This window comes from Ambystoma mexicanum, chromosome 2p, assembly GCF_040938575.1.
Source record: "Ambystoma mexicanum isolate Mex_15411 chromosome 2p, UKY_AmexF1_1, whole genome shotgun sequence".
NCBI classification, from domain to species: domain Eukaryota; kingdom Metazoa; phylum Chordata; class Amphibia; order Caudata; family Ambystomatidae; genus Ambystoma; species Ambystoma mexicanum.
In genome coordinates this window covers 112877454-112901582 of record NC_090923.1, presented here as the reverse complement: position 1 = coordinate 112901582, position 24129 = coordinate 112877454, and positions in this window count along the sequence as shown.

The window sequence follows — 24129 nt, the reverse complement described above, 5'->3', positions numbered from 1 at the left end:
TAAATTTAGAACTAAGCTAATGGAGAATCAGCAAATCATGAAAGCCATTATTCAAAATGACACCCGTAGGCTCTGGTCGATTATTAATGATACCAATGGACGAGAGCAGCATGATTTAAGTTCCTCGGTTTCTTCTGAAACTTGGAAATCATTCATGATTGAGAAATTCAAATTACCATTAAAATTTCATAAAATCATCTCAAACATTCATACTGAAAAGTGCACTGATAATTTAGTACTAACTATGGATGAGATCCTGGATGTTATTAATTTACTTAAATCTTCAAAAGCTGCAGGTCCTGATGGGCTGCCTGCATGTGTTTTAAAGGATGATCCGATCTTCTGGGCTACAATCCTTTATACCAAATTCTCAAATATTTTGGAATCAAATTGCATTCCCAATTCTTGGCGGAATGCGGTAATTATTCCTATCTATAAAAAGGGTGATCCGACCGACCCTGCAAATTTTAGACCGATTGCCCTTATGGATGCTTCCGCAAAGGTCTTCGCCATTTGTTTACTAAAAAGGCTACAATCTTATATTGACAATAATGATATTTACTCAAAGTTCCAATCTGGATTTAGAAAGAACATCGGAACATCCCTTAACGCTATTATTCTTGCACACTTTATTTCTAAATCTAAATTACCTGAGTCTGGATCAATATACCTTGCATCGCTTGACTTAACTAGTGCATTTTACTGTGTAATTCGCGAAGCGCTTTGGAAAAAACTGTTGAACTTAGGTTTTCCTCATCGACTTGTGCAACTTTTGGCAATGCTACATACTAACACGTCTTTCCAAATCAGAATAAACAGGGAATGTGCTCTTACGTCCCCCATTAATACCGAGACTGGGGTAAAACAGGGCTGCAACTTAGCTGCAATCTTGTTTAACTTATACCTCTCCGATATGGACAGATTGCGGACAGGTAATGGCATATATCCGATAAAACTTGGTAGTCTTAAATTAGATTGGCTTTGTTTTGCCGATGATATTATTTTGTTTGACAGGACTCCCTCGGGACTACAGCAAAAATTAAATCTCTTTTATGTCTATGCTGTTGAACTGTCATGACCACTGCCTCCAAGGTGTCAGACCTAGCCCAACATCCTTGGAAGCAGGGTCATGACCCTTATTCCAGGCACAAGCCGGCCCCCGTAGGGGCCTTTTGGACCTTGTCCTGGCGCCAGCGGCGCCATGCTCATAAAGGGACCCAGTCCCGGCACTGGTAGCGCCGGGCTCATATAAAAAGGATTGGTGCTTGGGTAGACTTTCCTCCTGCAGACCATGCTGCTTTCCTACCTGCAGGATGAACTCTTCATCCAATCCTGCTGGGACTACTTTAACTGCTGGGTGGGGCCAGCACCACTCCAAAGAATTACATACTGGAACTCTTTTCTTACCTCTGAAAGCTGTGGAAGAAGACCCCTAAGCACTACTGAAGGCTATTTAAACCACACCTGATTGGTTTCACGTGCTTCGCGTTATTCTGCAATAGCAGCAGGACGCTCACCGTGTCGGCTCCCGCTGATCTTCTTCTTCTGCACCTGAAAACAGGAAAATCTTCAACTTACTTTCCTGAATCCAGCTCCAGCCTTCCGCGACATCTGAAAAGGAAAACGAGAACATTAGAGTAGCACGAGAAAGTACCAGAGCTGCTCTTACCACCTTCCGGCGCCTTCCAAGGCCTCGTGCCGCGATTCTTCGTTCTCCAGCCATCTGCAACTACAAAGAATACAGGTTAGCGATAACTCTTTGATATCTGCTTACCTGTGCCACGGTCTCCGCGAGCTCCGTTCAGCGCCATTTGTCCGCACCTGTAAAATACAAGAAGGACATTATTAGAGCTCAGGACTCCATTTCTACTCACGTGCCTTAAGTGGTGATACCTGTCCATCCTCCGGCACGATCCTTCGGCATCAGTCTTCATCGCCGATTGCACCGCGACCTGAAAGAAAGGGGAAAAAGACTTTTAAAAGTGCATTTAACTTCAGATGAACTTTTTGCTTGCCTGCAAAAACTCCGGACTTCTCCACTTACCGGATCAGCATATCGGATCTGCAAAGAGGCAAGATTCTGAAAGGACAATAAAAAGACTCATATAAGGCACTCACCGTTCGTGCAGCTAACGACGGTCTTGCCTTCTGGACCCTACCTCCGCAATAAAAGGCTGAACTATCGTCCAGTGAAGTAACTGGCTACAGCGCCCCTGCACAGACGCAGGATGGAGAGCGCCGCTTTTACCTACCTAAGGTGAGCACGTACGGCCTAGGAGAGTTGTAGGAGTGTCAGGAAGGGGAAAGGGCCGAAACCCCGTCAGGCAGACGTTAACCCCTGTTTCTTCTCTGCCCGCAGACATCTCACTCTCCAGATTAAGATCACAGTAAGGAGGGGGCCCTTCCAGGGTGGTGCCAAAGACCTGCGAGTGACTTTGGAAGGTTCGGAGAACGCCCATACCAGACCCGCGCCTCCGAGGGATTCAGGTGAGCGTTACAGAACGCGAAGCCGACCACAAATATCCCTCCCAGGCGCAATGGAAACCTCGGATACAGACCAATTGGCCCAATTGCTTGGGGAGCTGAGGGCCGAGGTACATGCATCTCGTCAAGAAACAAATGCCTTACGAAGGGAATTGATCGTTTCCAAAGAGCGAGCGGACGACCTGGCAGGCAATTGCTACAAATTCAAGCTGGGCAAGCACCTTTGCCTACCTCGGGAGGGAATTATCCACTTACAACCTCAAGCAATCCGGTGCAGATTAATCTGCCAGGGAATGTGCCCCTGGCTCCACCAGAACGTTTCTCAGGTGATCCTAAACGCTACGCAGTATTCATCAACCAATGCCGCTTGCACTTTTTGTGTAGACCCGCTGCATTCCCAACTGACCAAGCTAAAGTAGCGTTTGTACTTTCCTATCTTAGTGGCAATGCGGCTGATTGGTCCATTCCTTTAGTGACACAGGATGATCCGGTCCTCCAAAACTTCCAAGACTTTCAGGCCAGTATGGAAAAGTTGTTCGCACGACACTCACAAGGGCAGGCCTTGGACAATGAACTAAGACAAGGTAACCAAGATCTCCTGGCATACATAGCATCTTTTAACAGACTGGTGGTTGAAACCAGGTGGCCAGAAGACAAGAGGATCACGCTTTTCCACAGGGGGCTACGTGGAGAACTTAAAGATGTCTTAGCACAGGTGGTAAATCCTCCGCAAGAGTGCTCCGATTATATCGACCTAGTAGTTCAATTAGATCATCAACTACAGAACAGAAAGGCCGATCGCTCCAGATTTGAAACCCGGACGTTCTCAAAGACTCAAAACCCTGCTAAAGGAAATGATTCCGTGGAACCCATGCAGATAGGCATCGTGAAAGGACCTTTAACTCAAAAGGAACGAGAAAGGCGAAGACAGTTACAGCTGTGCCTCTACTGTGGGAAGTCTGGACACTTCCTTTGAGATTGTTCAGTGAAACCGGTCAAGAAAGCCTTGGGAGCTTCCGATAAGGATGCAAAACTACAAGAATCGGGAAACGACCTCGCCCGGCAAGCGTAGAGGTCCGCTTGCCGAGCGTAAAAACTAGTTCCTTGACCTCGCATTTCGTACTGCCCATGGTCCTCATAAGCCCCGACCAACCAAATCGTATGCATGCTATTAAGGCATTCATTGATAGCGGATCATTCGGTAACTACGTGGATCAAGATATGGCAGCTAGGATGAATCTTCCTTTATGTCCTAAATCGGTAAAAGATGTAATCACTACAGTGGATGGTACAGAAATAGTTTCCGGACCAGTCTCTCACACCACCGTGGAAGTGACGCTGCTCTGCCAGGACGGACATCGGGAAGGAATCGTGTTTGATGTAATCAAGGCCCCGCAGTTTCAAGTAATTCTAGGAGTTCCATGGTTAGAAAAACACAATCCTCAGATCGACTGGCGAGCCAAGGTAATCCAGTTTCCAGAGTGCGCCAAAACTTGTTATTCTCGGCCCGACATCAGGCTGGCAGCCATCGCTTCCGAGAACCTCCAATTGCCTCCTGAATACCAAGAGTTTAGTGATGTCTTCCAGAAAGATCAGGCCAACACCTTGCCCCCGCACAGATCATACGACTGCCAGATAGACCTGATACCCGGATCCACTCCACCGTGCAGTAGAATATATGCTCTTACTGAGCCAGAAAATCTTCACCTCAGACAATACTTAGACCAGTACCTGGCTAACGGATTTATTCGTCCCTCAAAATCTCCAGCTTCTTCAGCTTTGTTCTTCGTCCCGAAAAAGGAAGGTGACCTGAGAACGTGTATAGATTACCGCGCCCTGAACCAGATTACAGTCAAAAACAGGTACTCCATTGATTTGGCCTCTGATTCCCGAACTATTGGACCAAGTAAAAGGCGCCTGCATTTACACAAAACTAGATCTCAGAGGAGCTTACCACTTGGTACGAATCAGGGAGGGTGACGAATGGAAGACGGCCTTTCGCACAAAATACGGATTATTCAAGTATCAAGTAATGCCTTTTGGACTATGTAATGCACCGGCCGCCTTCCAGTTCTTTATGAATGACGTTCTCCGAGAGCTTATTGATGTTTGTGTAGTCGTCTACATTGATGACATCCTGGTATACTCCTCCTCAGAAGCTGAACACCGACGACATGTCACCGCAGTTTTGCAGAGGCTTCGCCACCATCGTTTATTTGCTAAGTTGGAAAAGTGTACCTTTCGTGTAAAGGAAGTCGAATTTTTGGGGTTCATTTTGTCACCCAACGGTGTTCACATGGACACAAGAAAAGTGGATACTATCACCAAATGGCCGTCTCCGACTTCGGTAAAAGGAGTACAGAGCATGTTGGGCTTCGCTAATTTTTATCGAAGGTTTATCCCCGAATTCTCTCGAATAGTCCAACCTATCACGGCTCTCCTAAAAAAGAACAAAAAATTCGAGTGGACTCCAGAGGCCGAACAAGCCTTCCAAGATTTGAAAGCCAAATTTATTTCTGCTCCAGTCCTGAAACATCCTCGTCCAGAACTTCCTTATATCGTCGAGACCGACGCATCTAGCCTTGCAATGGGGGCAGTTTTGTCACAAAGAGATCCTGAAACACACCAATTACACCCTGTGGCGTTTTGGTCCCGCAAATTTTCGGCCCCGGAAATCAACTACACAATCACGGACAAGGAACTTCTGGCAATCAAGTCCGCCTTTAAGGCCTGGCGGCATTATCTCCTGGGAGCCCGGAACACTGTCACTGTAATTACTGGTCATCGTAACCTCCAATATTTGAAGTCAGCCAAGGCCCAATCTTCAAGACAACTCCGTTGGGCTTTATTTTTCGCGGAATTTGATTTTGTGATTACGTTTCGGCCGGGCGTCAAAAACGGAAAAGCTGATGCCCTTTCACGAATAGGCGTTAACGAACTCGCAGCTAATCCAGAACCAGTACCCATAATCCCCGAACAAAAGATTTTGGGAGTCATCAACACAATGTCTCTTGACGACATAAAAAGGAAGATCAAGCAAATAATAACTCCCGAAGATTCCTTGACTTGGCTGCAGAAAGGAAAGGATTTTACGATAGATCAAGATATATTATACTTCCAAGGCAGACTTTATTTACCGTGTGATGATTTACAGAAACAGGTCATCACCTGCTATCATGATTCCTTAATAGAGGGACATCCGGGTGTAGCCAAAACCTCCGAAAAAATTAAAAGACATTTCTGGTGGCCGTCCTGGAGAAAGGATATCAAAGACTTTGTGGCCTCATGCGGCATCTGTGCACAAAACAAGAGCCAGAGAGAAAAACCAGCCGGGCTACTGCATCCGATAGACATTCCACCGTGCCCTTGGCACACCCTCTCAGTGGATTTTATCACGGATTTACCCCCTTGTTCCGGATATAATACAATTCTAGTAATTGTTGATCTTTTTTCAAAGATGGCTCATTTTGTTCCACTGAAAGGATTACCCACAGCTTCCATTCTAGCCCGAGAATTCCTTGAAAACATCGTTCGCTTGCACGGGTTCCCTTCAGTACTAATCTCTGATCGAGGGAGCCAATTCATTTCCCATTTCTGGAGAAGTTGTTGTCGTCTTGCACAAATTGACGTGCGACTCTCTACCAGCCACCACCCTCAAACTGACGGGCAGACTGAGAGGACTAACCAAACTCTGGAACAGTATCTTCGTTGCATGTTACAACAATCAGAGGGTACTTGGAGGGAAATTCTTTGGATTGCTGAATATGCGTACAACAACTCAATACATACCGGAACAGGTAAAACCCCTTTCTTCCTGTTGTATGGGGTTCACCCTCGGACCTCTAATTTAGATCCGCCTGAAGATCTCGGAACACCCGCTGTGGACCATCTTCATGCGACCATAACTCAAACATTTAAGGAAGCCGTCGCACACCTTCAACGAGCCAAAGAATCTTATAAGAAAGGTGCTGATCAACATCGGAAAAAGGCCCCTCAGTACCAAGTAGGAGACCAAGTCTGGCTGTCTACTAAACATCTGTCTCTAAAAGGACCACGCACCTTCAATCCAAAGTACTTAGGACCCTACACGATCACGGCTGTGATAAATCCTGTGGCGGTTAAATTAGAATTGCCCACTCGAATGAAAATACATCCTGTTTTCCATGTTTCACTCCTGAAACCTATGCAACCCGGAACCCGTCTGACTAAACCTCCAGAGCCAATCCAAGTAGACGGAGAAAACAAATACGAGGTTCGGAACATCTTGGATTCTAAGTTTTTCAAGTCAAAACTGTATTACCTGATTGATTGGAAAGGGTATGGCGCCCAGGAGAGATCTTGGGAACCTTCAGAAAATGTCCATGCTTCTCGTCTAATCAGAAAATTTCATCGGACCTTCCCCAACAAACCAAAGCCTCCGGGGAAGACCAATTTGGGAGGGGCCTTGAGGGGGGGTGCTGTCATGACCACTGCCTCCAAGGTGTCAGACCTAGCCCAACATCCTTGGAAGCAGGGTCATGACCCTTATTCCAGGCACAAGCCGGCCCCTGTAGGGGCCTTTTGGACCTTGTCCTGGCGCCAGCGGCGCCAGGCTCATGCTCATAAAGGGACCCAGTCCCGGCACTGGAAGCGCCGGGCTCATATAAAAAGGATTGGTGCTTGGGTGGACTTACCTCCTGCAGACCATGCTGCTTTCCTACCTGCAGGATGAACTCTTCATCCAATCCTGCTGGGACTACTTTAACTGCTGGGTTGGGCCAGCACCACTCCCAAGAGTTACATACTGGAACTCTTTTCTTACCTCTGAAAGCTGTGGAAGAAGACGCCTAAGCACTACTGAAGGCTATTTAAACCACACCCGATTGGTTTCACGTGCTTCGCGTTATTCTGCAATAGCAGCAGGACGCTCACCGTGTCGGCTCCCGCTGATCTTCTTCTTCTGCACCTGAAAACAGGAAAATCTTCAACTTACCTTCCTGAATCCAGCTCCAGCCTTCCGCGACATCTGAAAAGGAAAACGAGAACACTAGAGTAGCACGAGAAAGTACCAGAGCTGCTCTTACCACCTTCCGGCGCCTTCCAAGGCCTCGTGCCGCGATTCTTCGTTCTCCATCCATCTGCAACTACAAAGAATACAGGTTAGCGATAACTCTGTGATATCTGCTTACCTGTGCCACGGTCTCCGCGAGCTCCGTTCAGCGCCATTTGTCCGCACCTGTAAAATACAAGAAGGACATTATTAGAGCTCAGGACTCCATTTCTACTCACGTGCCTTAAGTGGTGATACCTGTCCATCCTCCGGCACGATCCTTCGGCATCAGTCTTCATCGCCGATTGCACCGCGACCTGAAAGAAAGGGGAAAAAGACTTTTAAAAGTGCATTTAACTTCAGATGAACTTTTTGCTTGCCTGCAAAAACTCCGGACTTATCCACTTACCGGATCAGCATACCGGATCTGCAAAGAGGCAAGATTCTGAAAGGACAATAAAAAGACTCATATAAGGCACTCACCGCTCGTGCAGCTAACGACGGTCTTGCCTTCTGGACCCTACCTCCGCAATAAAAGGCTGAACTATCGTCCAGTGAAGTAACTGGCTACAGCGCCCCTGCACAGACGCAGGATGGAGAGCGCCGCTTTTACCTACCTAAGGTGAGCACGTACGGCCTAGGAGAGTTGTAGGAGTGTCAGGAAGGGGAAAGGGCCGAAACCCTGTCAGGCAGACGTTAACCCCTGTTTCTTCTCTGCCCGCAGACATCTCACTCTCCAGATTAAGATCACAGTAAGGAGGGGGCCCTTCCAGGGTGGTGCCAAAGACCTGCGAGTGACTTTGGAAGGTTCGGAGAACGCCCAGACCAGACCCGCGCCTCCGAGGGATTCAGGTGAGCGTTACATGAACACAATCTCATGGCAAATTCTAAAAAAACTCAGATCATCATTTGCCATAATAAGAAAAGAATAAGATCATATTATTGGACAATTGCTGGTGGCAGGCTTGAAATGGCAAATTCGATTAAATATTTAGGATATCCTCTGACTAACAGCTATACCCTGAATTCATGGAAGGAGTTCTTAACTTTAAAATCTCGCTCTCTCCTATCAATGATGAAGATAATCTATGCTACGCACTGTATGTTTTCGATCCTGCCCTTGTTGGATTTCTTTTGTTAAAGGTCGAACCTATCATTCTCTATAGTTTAGATATCTGTCTAATGAATATCGAACAGATTCTAAATGGGATTCAAGGGTTTCTTTGGAAAAAAACTTTGTGCTTGTCACCATCGATACCAAACTCGATAATTTGCCATGAACTGGGGCTATCTACATTAGCGGCAAAATGGAGATGGCGTCAATTAATGAGTTATACAAAAATGCGACTGCCACCCAGAAACTCATTATATGTAGATCTGCACATCTTATTAAACAATGGTGGTGTTATATCATTGGATTTGTTTAAAAAACAAATAAATACCCTTTTGGACACCATTGAAGTAACAATTGAGGATTTAGAAATTGGTTTAGCTAAAAATAAACGCAAAATGTATGAATGGGACTGGAGGATGATAATTGAAAAAAATCAGCAATATGTCTCATTTATGGAGTGTGCAAGTAGACTCCGGAAGAGGGGCACTTGTCCCCTATATCTTTCTAAATGTCCTGATCACAGAATACGTAATATCTATCTAAGATTCAGATTAAATCAATTCCCCACTCTGGAACGTATTCATAAATGGAATCATGGAGGCAAATTGATTACACATCCAAATTGTCGGTTTTGTAATCCGACTTCCCAAACTGAATCAATAAGACATCTGGTGGTATATTGCACATATTTTGAGGAAAAGAGATGCTTGTTATTAGGCAAATTTAATCCAGGCCTAACATATATTGCACGGGCCGCCTTTTGGGAACGTAGCATGCAAGGGGATAGTATTGGTTTTATTCTTGCTTTATCAAGGTTATTATTCAACATTGATGAGGATTTGAAAATTAAAAATCTGGATTTAAATATGCCTGTAGTTGATGAATGACAGAAAAGTAATTGATATTGGTGAAAGTAGGATGCAACTGATGTAATATATACTCTACTTATTCAACTGCATTATAATGCTACTTCAATCATTGTGTCTGAATGTTCTACCGACAAGAGTGACATGGGTGTTTTCTTTGGTCATGCATTAGGAAAAGGTTACCTGCAAGACATACAGTCATGGAAAGAAACCATGTAAACCTCAAAACGTTACATTGTATGAACGATGAAAAATCGCAAAATAGGAGTGAAATATGTTAATTTTATTATGAAGTGAACAAAGAAAGAAAATGAATTTTGTATGTTGTTTTTAAGAAATCAAGTGTTTTAAAGTTGATGAAATAATTGTAAAAGTTTATAAATCTGATGTAAACTATAAACAATTTATTTTTTAAATTAAAAAAAAAAAAAACTTTGTTCGCCTTCAAGCAGCTCCTGAAAATCCTGCACTTTAACTTTGAATTCACATGTATTTGTCGGGTCGCCAGTGGCACGGTGCTTCTTTTCTCAGTTTCGACTGTTGTCCTTTTTCCTGAACCACTGAGGGAGGAGACCATAGCGGGGCGAAGCCTTGTAGGCAAGTCCCTAACATCCAAATTGACTTCTGCTTTACCTTGAGGCGATCAGGAGATCTCTTTAAAACTCAACCCGCATTGCAGAGTGGGCTTCTAACCGCAATCCAAAGAGTGGACACAGTGAGCAAATCCATACCACATAGCCTGGCACCAGCTTCTGCTCAACTCTCCTAGCCTCTTTAAATCTCCACCACTCCCCAGAGCAGGATTGTACCTCTGGTCCTTTTCACCATAAAATCGGGCCAGACATCCAGACTGCAACACCCAATGTCATCTTTACTTGGATGCTTCTGGCGCCCTTTAATGCCCACCCTGGGATGCAGAGTGTGTTCTTAACTATTGTCCTTTTTATAAAACCATTGTGGATGAGATCAGGTGAAACCAGAGTGAAGTTAGACCAACAAATCCAAGGAGGACCTGATTTCAGCTTTACCTGAACATCCCTGGTTTTTGAAGGACCTACCCACACCACTGAGTGGTGCCGCAGTGTTTGAAAGCCCTACCGACACCACTGAGTGGTGGTGCGGTGCACACTTGGCATACATAGTGAAACAAGTGCATTGTCATCACGCCTTGTGTCCAGAATCTCTGCATCTCTTGGAAAGATAACATGAAAATGGTTGTAAATTTATCAGCACAATAAGAGTGACATTGGAGGAAGTACAAGATTAATTTGTTGAATCATTTTTCTTTCCTTACCATTCTCCCTTCGTGGCAGCCCACCATCTAGCCAGTCAAGTGGCACAGCGAGTAGAGCGCTGTCCAGTAGAGCAGCTTGCTTTGACATCCGTGCAGAGCCTGCTGACGCAGGTTCGTTCCGAGGACGATAAATGAGCACCACACACCTTGGGTAATAATGAGCGCTCAGATACCTCAGGGTTCGTAGCACTATATAAGTGCCAAATTATTATTATCTTAACTCACACATGACTAAATCAATTGCATTAACAGATCAAACAGAATCACCTCACACTCTTAATAATCATACAAAAATTACATATTGGTGAAAATGCTTAAAATTGTCAAAGGACAGAAAGTTCTAGCTGACTTTAATCCTCCAAGATTTGTTACTCGATCACCCCTCAAAATACGTGCAAGTTAATGAGTTGTCCAACTCTGGGCCTGGAGGGCTGGAATCCTGACAGGTTTTAAGGATATCCCTCATTAATATTCACGAAAATAATGTGCCTACAATGCAATCATTGTATGCAAATTAATCTCATCAATATTAATGAGGGGTGTGCTGAAATCCCTGGCATGGATCTGGCCTTCGAGGCCTGGAGTTGGACAACCCTGATTGATCCTCACTATAAATAAACACACTACCTGCTTGACAAGGACACATTCTTCTGGCGTCTCAAATGGGCCAAGTCCACGGGGACCAGTTATGAAATCAATTCGTTAGGGGCCCCTGGAGGAAGGACAAGTTATAGGAACCATGAATATAAAGGGCTCCCAGAAAGTATGGACATCTTCCAGCAAACAACCACATTTTAGAAATCTAGACCAGGAGCTGGATTACAGGACTCAGATAGTTAATGTGGAAGAACTGATCAATTGGACATCTTTACATCTTCATAACCCACAGGGAAAGGCGCCTTACAAATCAAAATAAATGATGATGTAAAGGGTGGGTGGGAGAGAGGGGCAGAAGGAGGAGAGAACCAGGGTATGATTGAGAGAGTGTGGAATGGTTCAGGGTAGGGTATCTCACCTGGACACAAACAGTATTTCTTAGTGCCCATCACCAACCGCCTCCCACAATGTGATTAACACAATATAATGGGGAGCGGAGGCAAGGTAACATGTCGCAAAAAGGAAGGGCACCAGAGTGATGAGTCAGGGCATCGCTTCATTTTGAAACGACGGTACAAAGATAATGCTTATACAGAGATATTAGAGACGACTATTGCCGGCATTACCACTTTATCACAGCAATTGTGAAAAGTAGTGCAACGTGTGCATTATGCTGGACAGGAGCTCATATCCCTCCACTCTGAGGTTTTAATACACTAGAAGCTATAACATTAAAAAGTGACAAATCAATTAATAGATCTGGCCTCACAAAGAAAACCAGCATTCCCACAAAATCACGCACTTAGAATCACTAACAGGGAAATGGGAACATCCACAAATCTCACCATTTGGCACCACCATGGAGATAAGAATACGATCCCCCATGGGTTGGGACTGCTAGTATGGGGAACGGCAGTCGGAAAAATGCAAAAAAATAATTTTAGCCTAATTAGGGTACTTAATTTCTTATCTTCTGGTACATTCTATAAATGTGGGGAAACTTATATGGCAGTCCACAGTATGAAACCCTCCGGCACCGTACTTGACTGGTTCATCCCCTTTCTCACTGACAGGACACACTCTGGGCCTCATTACACGTATGGAGGTAGCCATGGTGCTATTAGCGCCATGGCTGCCTCCATACTGGGCTCCAATACCAGATTCTGTGAATGAGGAATTACCGGGTCATTCCAACCTTGGAGGTCCCGGTAATTCCTCATGCACAGAACCATTCCCCATTCCCATTTGAGCCGCAATAGGGCTCAATGGGAGTGGAGTGGGAGCTAATAACGGACACGTTAATAATGGCCTGTTATTAGCTCCCTCTTCCCCTCGTGGGACCCGATAAGGACGCCTGGTTTTACCAGGCATCCTTAGCGGGTCCTGCAAAGGAAACCTTGTAATTGCGCTTACCGAAATGAAGGGTGCCGGTCCCGTACCGACACCCTTCATTACGGGAGTGCAAGCCTCGTAATGAGGCCCTCTGTCTCCATGCCCCCTTATTGATCAGACCCCACCCTTGTCTAGTTTGGGGTCCCACATGGCTGCTCTTTGTCTGCACTCTTCTTCATATCAAAAAACGAATGAGTAAGGTCAGGTCAATCTCTGCTGAAGAGTAACCACTGCTACACCGTGAGTGGGTGACCCCTTGTGTGGGTGGTCACAGAATTCTCATGAAACTGTTCTTCTGCAAAAAAGGGTTTTATTTTGAAGTGCAGTGGTGTAGTAATACACTGGTATTTTTAGAAAAACATAGGACATTCACATTTGAGGACATACAAAGTGTAGTACCTAAGTACGAATGAGCAAGTAGTCAGTATTTGAGACATCTACTTGTACAGTTTGTTCATTCTCTATAGGTTCCTTGGGAAGGAAGCTTAGAGAATTCAGTGGAATCATAAACAGGTGGGGGGCCCATAGAGTGTGGGCACAATCAAGAGTTGAACAACAACATATAATACATGTCAACACAAGAGTGTTTCTGCCATTTTGCGTGGAGCTAGGTGAGCTCTAGTGGTGTAGGCCTTCATCAGGACAGGAGTGTCTTTATGAGTGGAGGGTCCTATGTGGGCTGTAGGAGTGAAACAGACAAAGAACGTGTCAGGATGTACGTGGTCAGCAAAGATCTAGCAGAGAAAAGTTATGAATACTATGTAGGGCGGATGCCGGTGCTTACCAAATCCGAGGAGTTTAGTGGCTCAGATTAAGAGGTGGAAGGATCGACTTCTTTAGGATGCAGTTGTCATCTTGTCAACAGGCGCAGGCACGTCTGTAAGGGGATGAGGTAGTAGGATTACTAAATGGCGCCCCAAGGGTGCGGTTCCTCTCTAGCCCATAGTTAGTGTGTGACTGGGGAGGTGGTTGTGTAGGTCTTAGCAGATTTGGTGAGAGTAGACCTAGTGGTGGTCCCCCTAAACGTGGAGGGCGCTTAAATGGGATAAAAAGGGCTTCTGTGGAATAACAAAATGCCATTTATCAAGTGCACGGAAAACTTAGTGCAAATCAGTATTTAAAACAATGTGATTAAAAAGAGAGCCCCTTCTCATCGGTCCTGGGGGAAGGTTGGACCATGATCTATGTGGGCTGTGCAAGTTCTGGATTACGGTGCCACAACACATGTCATGCAGCCTATGGTGTAGGTGGCATGAAGGGCTATCAGTGTTTAAATGTGTAGAGTCATGCTGTTTAGAGATTCCTTACAGCAGGCTTGTCCAACCTTTTTGAATGTGGAGCCGAAGCATTCACTTTTTGTCACCCGGAGGGCCGGCGAGCCAAAAGTGAACACCCTGACCCAAAGCAGTATATTCAAAAGCGATGGTGTGTGACCTTTGACACAATAGCTTCACAGGCATAGCCATGCAGTCCCAAAGATAGCTTTTGGTGTCGGGGCAGTGATCAAAGGTTATATTCTTGTGATTTCTTCCAGTGTGTATGTGTTGATATTTCTCAGAAATAGTGGGGGCGACCGAGCGTAGCGAGGGAGCTATAACAATCTAGGGAGGTTTTGGGGGGATCTCCCCCTCCAAGGTTTTTTTTCCAAATATGGGGCTAACATTGTGCATTTTACAGCAGGAAAAGTGACCAAAAAGCCATAAGTTTACAATCAGTTCTAAAGGGGAACATGTACATTCCATGTCACTAACAGCAGACAAGAACATTGTAGAAAACAACACATTTTAATGATCAATGTGTCCACAGTGTAAGACAGCACTGTCACTGATGTAACACATTGACATTCTGGTTGTGCCCAAAATATGCCTCTGTAGCAACATGTCTATGCTGGCTGTTCCCAATTTAGGCCAGCATTGTCCTCTACAAAGCATGATTGATGCTGCCTGAGCAGAGGCAGTAACAGTCCTCCGCCACGGCCTGTTTTACTTATTTATTTGGTCAATGTTTGCCGGGTCCGTGGACCCGATTAATTTATTTATTTCTGCAATGTTTTGCAGAAATAAATAAATTAATCGGGTCCACGGACCCGACAAACATTGAACAAATAAATAAATAAATAAACCGGGCCGTGGCCTGTTACTGTCTCTGGTGCCCCCCCCCCTCCCTTTTAGAGGGCACCAGAGGCAGTAACAGTCCTCCACCACGGCCCAGTTTATTTCTTTATTTGTTCAATGTTGTCTGTACAGCCTCGCGGGCCACATGAAATGGCTTGGAGGGCCGCATTGTGGCCCGCGGGCCGTATGTTGGACAACCTTGCCTTACAGTGAGGGTAGTCATACCAGTTTCTGTGCATGAAACCGCGTGCAGTAAAGCTTACCTATTGTCAGTGCATTCAGCTGCCAAGATCGTTGCAGCAACAGTGTGACGTCTCGGATGCGAGGATGCAAGTGTGTTAAGTGCAGGCCAGGGCCATGTTAAAGAACAGGGGCCCTGTGGTGGAGTGACTACCTAAATGCCTGTTTGGAGTTGATGCAGGCAGTCAGTAGGGCCAAAATGCAAGTCATGCATGGTGACTACCTAAATGCCTGTTTAGAGTTGATGCAGGCAGTCAGTTGGGCCAAAATGCAAGTCATGCAAGGTGACTACCTAAATGCCTGTTTAGAGTTGATGCAGGCAGTCAGATGGGCCAAAATGCAAGTCATGCAAGGTGTGGCGCATGATGATGATGTCAGCCCCTGTCAATCCGATTGGGTGTCAGCTGTCATGTAGTATAGAATCAGGCCTGTGTTACTTTATTCCCACATGTTGTTCATGACAGGTATATGACGTCAATGGTGTATATTAATTTACAGATGTAATTACTTTAAATAAAGATTTGACAGAAAATCAAAAAACTAATCGTTACACAGTGCAAATTCTTGTTTTTAGAAAATGGAAAGGATCTGTATGAAAGTCTGGGCAGATGCAAGGTGGATGTCGTTTCTCAGAGAGCATCTGCAGCCATATTGTATAAAACACATTGCTGTAGATGGGTGTTTTGTCATAGGACATACAAACTGTCGCCATATTTTACAGGAAATGCTTCCACTCTACAGTTATGTTCAAACCTTCTTTGACAGTTCGTAGTTTGTGGACCCATTTCTGTTCTAGTCTGGTCAGGGTTTTGTCAATGTCTCCACCTCTACGCGTGATGTTCACTTTCTGTAAGACACACCACTTTATATCCATGTTGGTCTTCTTCAACCTATATGTTGAATCCCTCAGACATGCTCTTAGCAAACACAACGTCCATTTCCACCAATAGGCAGACAACACACAAATATACTTGTAAACCTCATCCCCTTCAGCCTTCAGAACTCTACACCCTCAAAATCTGTCTCTCCACCATGACCAACGGGGTGGACATCCACTTCCTGAAACTCAACCCTTCCAAAACGGAATACCTCCCCATCTGCCCCCCAGGCAAAAACCTAACCTCGCCCTCTGAATCCATTACGCGCCACTAACAACACAGACATATCCCTCTCCACACCTGTCAAATCACTTGGCTTCATCTTCGACCGCCAGAGTCCTTCACACATCCCATAACCACTGTCACCAAAACATGCAATCTACAACTACACCTCCTATTAAAAATCAGACTAATCCTTCCTCCTGATGACTTCAGCACCCTACTCAAAGCAATGTTTCTCTCAAAGCTGGACTAAGGCAATGCTCTCCTCACCGGACTCCCCAAAGCACCCTTGCCCCCTGCAAGCCATAAAAAAGGCAGTAGCTAGACTCATCCTCCACCTACCCAAACATTCACACATCACCTCCGATCCCTACAAGCTCCACTGGCTCCCCATAACAACAGAATTGTCTTCAAAGAACTCTGCATTGTATTCATAGCCATCCACCTCAAAGCTACTTCGTACCTTCATGACAAATTCAAACCCATTAGCCACACCAAACAAGCCTGTGACGAATCAACTTCCGGGGCACCAGTGGTCCAGTAATGAATATCGTTTTCTAAACCATCGATCAGCCACACAACTCTAGTACGCCAGAAGGGATCCGAACAGATTGGAAACACAAGTTAATTATAAACCTTCTTGTCCAAATTCTGGTAAACAGGGATGATACGGCAGGCTTATCTCTGCAAAGTCGTGGATCGTTGGTTAGTTGCAACACAGTGAAAATACAATTATTACCCAACGATAAAAGTAACTGTCCAGTCAAGGTTGTATAAAAATATCTACTTTATTATTATTACAACAGACAGTTCTAGCACACTACAAAATACCCCCCCCCCGTAAAGGAACAGAGAGGACAGGCAGTTTCACCAAGGAAAGGGATGCACTCTGGATACTGACAGGAGGGTAGTCGGTAAAGCAATCTGTCTTAACTGTTCAAGGATATTTGGTTTCAGCACCAAGGTAGCAAGGGCCGTAAATGTCACTAGGGGCTGTAAGGAACTCATGGTGGCAACTGTAAAGACAGACACAAGTGATCACAGTTCAAGTATGTGTTAATTAAATTGTATGCAGGTTGGAAAAACGCCTAATCTAAACCTAAATCTAAGATGGGAGCAAGCGGCGACTATCAAATTAAAAATAAGGCAGTCCTAGTGGCATCGTGTCAAATAAAAGGGCCTATACTAAGAAAAAACCTGTTGCACAACTTAATATATGAAGAGTGTGGGATAGGGTTTTCAAAAGAAAGAAGTGTTAACAAATAATATGTCAGGATGTGATTGTCAGGAGTCTCCCTTCCCCACCTTTTGAGCACAGGACAAGGTAGAGCTCATCAGCACAGCACACTTCTCGAACTTTCCCCAACACGAGACAAAAGTTCCAGTTTTAGCTTCTCAGAGACCTTAACGGCCAATTCTCTTTTTCAATAAAAAGTCTCTTGCCTTCGAGAGTTGGTAAAATAACCAACAAAGGTTCTGTTTTATATGTATGTTGGGTGAGGGTTTCACCCCTGGGTCCCCCTCTTCCGGGCATTGACCCTTAAACAGTTCTTATCGATATCAAAACCTTTGGTGGCTGAATCTTCTACCTCTGAGGATCTGATAGTTCCAAACAAAATGAAACAACAAACAAAGGTTCCTTTTGGATTGCTCTTGAGGTGAGTATTTGTCACCCCTGGGTCACCCTCTTCCGGGTGCAGACCCTTCTCAAATTTCAGCCTCCCTCCGCCGGGTTCATGTTGGCTTATTCACACATTGTAGGGTGATGGTTCTTCACCCATGGGTCCCCTCTTCTGGGCGCAGACCCCTTTTGAATATTTGTCTCGATTCTCAGCCTCCCTTTTCCGGGTGTACTCTGGCTTTGCACAAAGACAGTTCACCTTCTGACTTAATGTCTTTTCAAACAGTTCTCGTGGACATCCCTCTGCCGGGTTCACCTTTGTCAACACATTGTTTCTTGGGACTTTAGATTTTTCCCCTCTCTATCGGCATCCATTCTCCGGGTACACTCTTGCCACTTTTCACTTTTGCAGGATTCACTACTCTTTATGTTCACAAAGGTTTTCTCTTTTGATGCAGGACTCACTTCCCTTGCTTTCTTAACAGTTTGTCGGTCATAGACTTTCGATTGTACAGGGATTTTGCTAGACCTCCTGTATAACCACTTTGAGCTGTCTTGGTGGCTCACCTACGGCTTTCTGGTATCAGTAGTTTTTCAACACGGGAGCAAATCAAGTTTCTCGTGCCAGCACCCACTAGGTGCCGGTCCCCTCTGCAGATGGTTTTCCCTTTACTAGTCACAGTTCTTTGAACTCTTCCAAATCTGCCACTTTGCGGGTGTCATTCAACACAGTTTGGTTTGTTATCAGTTTCACCTTCGACTCACCCGCTGTGAAGAACCGCTTGGCTTTCCTTGTCTATGGAGCCAAGGCCGATACCACGGTAGCAGGAATCGCCCTCACTCTGGCTTATCGGCGTAAGCACGCTCAGGAAACCTGTGGCCACACACTTGGGCTATTGTTTATGGCCTTGTGTTTCCTCTTACGAAGGCTTCGTGGTTGTGGAACAGAAAGGGCAAGGTCGCTTCACTCCTTCTCACCCTCTCGGTTCCTGCCACCTTTCTCCTTCTCTTAAACTGCCAGGCCTCGATAGCTGTCTCCTCGTGCGGTCTGCCTTGCTCGTACTGTGCTCTCTTGCTCCACCTTTTATCCCTGTGTGGAAAGGAAAGGGCCGTCAGGTGTGTGTGATTTTGGTCAATTGCCTCACTCTGCCTGACTCTTGTGCTGGGACATGTCAGATAAACATCTCCTGGGTTAGTCTGCTGTCTTCTATAGGGTAAAAAGGGGTTTGTGTCAAAAGGTGGTTATTATCATGGGAAATTATGTTCTTCACCCTAGGGACGTTGGTAAATTCAGAAGGGTGGGATTGGTAGGGTGTGTAAAGCAAACACGCATGATTAGGATTATTATCACAAAATAAACAAGGGGGTTTGTGGGAACGGTAGTGTTTTATCTGAGCAGGTTGGAAATGATAATCAGACGGACGGGATTGGTGGGGTTTTGTCAATGTAGATTGGGTGTTCTGGAAAGAATAATCAAGGGGATGTGAAGAAGAATGACTGAGAGTATTCAGGTAGGGAACAGGGAAACAGGGACTCTGGGGAATGTGGGTTCTAAGTGCAACAGGGTGTCTAATGGATTCACCATATGCAGAGGGGATGGTGGATTCAAGAAAAGGAAATTCATTGTGTTGAAGGGAGGTCGAGTTGATACAGCCCACAAAAGCCTTAAGGACCGCATCTTCTTTGTTCCTTTCTCCGGTATAGCACTGCGTCTCACCTGGGACATTGCCCTGAGCATAACCCTGGTCTCCCTTACCCAGGTGATCCTCCCTCGTCACCCAACCCCAGGGTTGGAATCTGAGAGTGCCAGCCCTTCCCTGGCCACCTGAATAAGGGATTCCCGAGGTCTACTTCGGAGAACACCCTCAGGTTTCTCATAGGGCCTTCGGAAAAGGACCAGGGGGACAGAACCACAATGCGCCTGGTGCTTGAGATGATCTTGATGCTCCACAGCGTCGAGTTGGTCCTGGGACACTTTGCAGCTCCTGCAACAGAGTTTAAGACGGGAGATAGTTGCGGGTATCAGGTGGCAGGCAGTTCGCCAAGCAAGGCTGGACAGACGGCCTACACAGCGGCTCAGGGTCAAGAATCGTTGTCTCTGTGCTAGTTGGCGCATCCAGAACGCTGGTTGACAACAGTCAGTGGTGCAGCCGGTAGCAGTTCAAGGGCTCGACTGTCTCGAAAATGTTCTTAAAAGATGGATGCTGGTTGATGCTTGTCGTGGCGTTCCTCCTAGCTTCTTCGCAGGGCTTGTGTCATCCTTTAAGGCAGACGGCCCAAAGCTGAGGAGGTGGCCTTGTCCTTTTTTCAGAGACTCTCTGGCACATCCCACCCAGGAGGCTTAGTGGCAGAACCTAACAGGGCATGCTGTGTGCTGGCTGGGTACTGTTTCCAGAGCTGCTGGATGAGTCCTCTGAGTCTGGTATCCCCCTCTGTTTGCTGGGAGATGTTTAGGGGAGGGATCTTGCTTCTCTCTTGGAATTCCTGGCCTTCCTTCACTGGTAGAAAATTTAAGGCAGACTGTACCTTCAGCCAGGGTCCTAATGACTCCTTCTTCTTACTCCTTTCAAAGTTGTCAGATGATCTGCTAAGTGAGGAGCTCAGCCCTGTTTTAGAGCCAAATGGGCCCCAGTGATTGGTGCAGGCGAAGCCTACCTTAATGAACCAATCCTGGGTCCCTACAAACAATCCTCTGTTACGTGGGAGGTCAGGACCAGAGTGCTTTGCAACAGGAAAGGTAAGAGGTGACAACATGTACTCCTAAGCCCCACCGTTCTTCCTGTCTCTTGTAGATCAAAGTGTCTCTCTGGTTAACTGAGCCCTCTGTTGCTCTTGATCAACGCTTCTCCCTTGAAGTTTGTGGTGAGAACATACGTCTGTCTCCCTCAAATCACATACTTCATCCCTCTGAAATGGGGCCACTCTGCAGGGGTTGCCTACGGTAAGTAGTGGACCCAGACATGCCATTCATTGTCCTTCAGACCGAGGGGTGGGAACTAGCTTCAAGTTGACACAGTGCATATCCAAGAGGTGTTAGTCCTGCCTTCCTCTTTTCCATTCTGCAATCAAGCCTAACGCAGGCCTCTTCCAATTAACTCCTATTAGTATGCGCTGCCACCAGTAGTTAAACAATAGCAAGGCAGATCCATAGAGACTTTGATATTTTAATTAGGCTGCCCATGGCTGGAGGAAGGTGTCGCCTTTCTCCTTCTTGAGATGCTTTGATGTACCTGTGACATTCCATCTGAACATGACACAGGAGGACGACGCCTGTAGGCTGTGTCCCACCCTGGAGTACACGTGACTATGCATGCAGTGAGCAGAGAAAATTTGTGCGGAATGGCCTCATACATTTTCAGAGGTTGATCACCCATTATTCATATTCATTTCCCAAAAATCAAAAGAGCTGGGGTGAGCGCACACTCCCCTTGCGGATGGTCGAATTTCTCACAAAGCCAGCCCACACAGCATACACATTCCACTCTGCACACTCGCTTGCGCACAAAACAAGCATTTTCCCTCTGGGCATGCGCACCCTACCTCTTCACTGAGCCCTCCATCAACACTTTCAGAAAGAGCCTAATAAAACACGTTTCTTTGAACCATGTAAAACACTCTGAGACTTTCTGGGTTGGGCCAGTGCTAAACACAAATTCAAATAAATTAAATAAAATATCATGAAGGCATAAAACGAAGCACACAGACAAGACAGAGGAGGTCTGCATGGCGCAGATCTTTTCTCTTCTCCGTCTTGAAAAATTTGACAGCATGGGAAATGGCGGCGTAAAAGAATGTTCTGCTCTGCCCCATTTAAAATGAGGTTGTATGATTCTGTGGTGGGCGTTAAAGCAGTAGGAACTAGTGAAAAACAATTGAGCCATAATGCATACACAAATATATGACCGAAAGAGCTCATTAGCACCGGGGCAAGGGAGCCAGCCAATTAGGTCCACCAATACAAGCCGCAACCTGAAAGATGCTCAAACACACCCTGCCATCTTCCTCCCACCTTCCCCTTTCCTCTGCTGTCCGGTCCCTTCCCTCTCATCCCCCTTACACCACTTCAGCAGTGGCACCACCTATGCTGCCACTCCAGCCTTCTGGACCACTGTAGTAATGGGCCAGGGCCCCGGCTTCCATCTCCAAGGTAGCCATCTTCGGGAAGCATTTTATTTGAATGTACAGGTTGCCGCCAGCTTGTCCCATTCATTCAAACAAAATACATTGTTGTCAGCACCCCGGGTTTCCAGATTGAAAACCGGGGTGCTAATGACAACAAACCCCAATCCGGCAGGCCGGATCGGGTGATAATGGCACCGGGGATCATCGTTAAGCTTGGGCCCCGTGCCGTTACCACTCAACCTGTCCGCTTGATTGGGTTTTATTCTTATAGTTTAATGCAAAAATGACAACATTTGCCCGTGCTCCTGGGTATCATTTGGTGGTAGATGAAGGCACAAATACAACTGCAACCAGCAAGGAATATTCAAGATGTATCAAGATGAGTCAGGGCATCGCTTCATTTTGAAACGACGGTACAAAGATAATGCTTATACAGAGATATTAGAGACGACTATTGCCGGCATTACCACTTTATCACAGCAATTGTGAAAAGTAGTGCAACGTGTGCATTATGCTGGACAGGAGCTCATATCCCTCCACTCTGAGGTTTTAATACACTAGAAGCTATAACATTAAAAAGTGACAAATCAATTAATAGATCTGGCCTCACAAAGAAAACCAGCATTCCCACAAAATCACGCACTTAGAATCACTAACAGGGAAATGGGAACATCCACAAATCTCACCATTTGGCACCACCATGGAGATAAGAATACGATCCCCCGTGGGTTGGGACTGCTAGTATGGGGAACGGCAGTCGGAAAAATGCAAAAAAATAATTTTAGCCTAATTAGGGTACTTAATTTCTTATCTTCTGGTACATTCTATAAATGTGGGGAAACTTATATGGCAGTCCACAGTATGAAACCCTCCGGCACCGTACTTGACTGGTTCATCCCCTTTCTCACTGACAGGACACACTCTGGGCCTCATTACACGTATGGAGGTAGCCATGGTGCTATTAGCGCCATGGCTGCCTCCATACTGGGCTCCAATACCAGATTCTGTGAATGAGGAATTACCGGGTCATTCCAACCTTGGAGGTCCCGGTAATTCCTCATGCACAGAACCATTCCCCATTCCCATTTGAGCCGCAATAGGGCTCAATGGGAGTGGAGTGGGAGCTAATAACGGACACGTTAATAATGACCTGTTATTAGCTCCCTCTTCCCCTCGTGGGACCCGATAAGGACGCCTGGTTTTACCAGGCATCCTTAGCGGGTCCTGCAAAGGAAACCTTGTAATTGCGCTTACCGAAATGAAGGGTGCCGGTCCCGTACCGACACCCTTCATTACGGGAGTGCAAGCCTCGTAATGAGGCCCTCTGTCTCCATGCCCCCTTATTGATCAGACCCCACCCTTGTCTAGTTTGGGGTCCCACATGGCTGCTCTTTGTCTGCACTCTTCTTCATATCAAAAAACGAATGAGCAAGGTCAGGTCAATCTCTGCTGAAGAGTAACCACTGCTACACCGTGAGTGGGTGACCCCTTGTGTGGGTGGTCACAGAATTCTCATGAAACTGTTCTTCTGCAAAAAAGGGTTTTATTTTGAAGTGCAGTGGTGTAGTAATACACTGGTATTTTTAGAAAAACATAGGACATTCACATTTGAGGACATACAAAGTGTAGTACCTAAGTACGAATGAGCAAGTAGTCAGTATTTGAGACATCTACTTGTACAGTTTGTTCATTCTCTATAGGTTCCTTGGGAAGGAAGCTTAGAGAATTCAGTGGAATCATAAACAGGTGGGGGGCCCATAGAGTGTGGGCACAATCAAGAGTTGAACAACAACATATAATACATGTCAACACAAGAGTGTTTCTGCCATTTTGCGTGGAGCTAGGTGAGCTCTAGTGGTGTAGGCCTTCATCAGGACAGGAGTGTCTTTATGAGTGGAGGGTCCTATGTGGGCTGTAGGAGTGAAACAGACAAAGAACGTGTCAGGATGTACGTGGTCAGCAAAGATCTAGCAGAGAAAAGTTATGAATACTATGTAGGGCGGATGCCGGTGCTTACCGAATCCGAGGAGTTTAGTGGCTCAGATTAAGAGGTGGAAGGATCGACTTCTTTAGGATGCAGTTGTCATCTTGTCAACAGGCGCAGGCACGTCTGTAAGGGGATGAGGTAGTAGGATTACTAAATGGCGCCCCAAGGG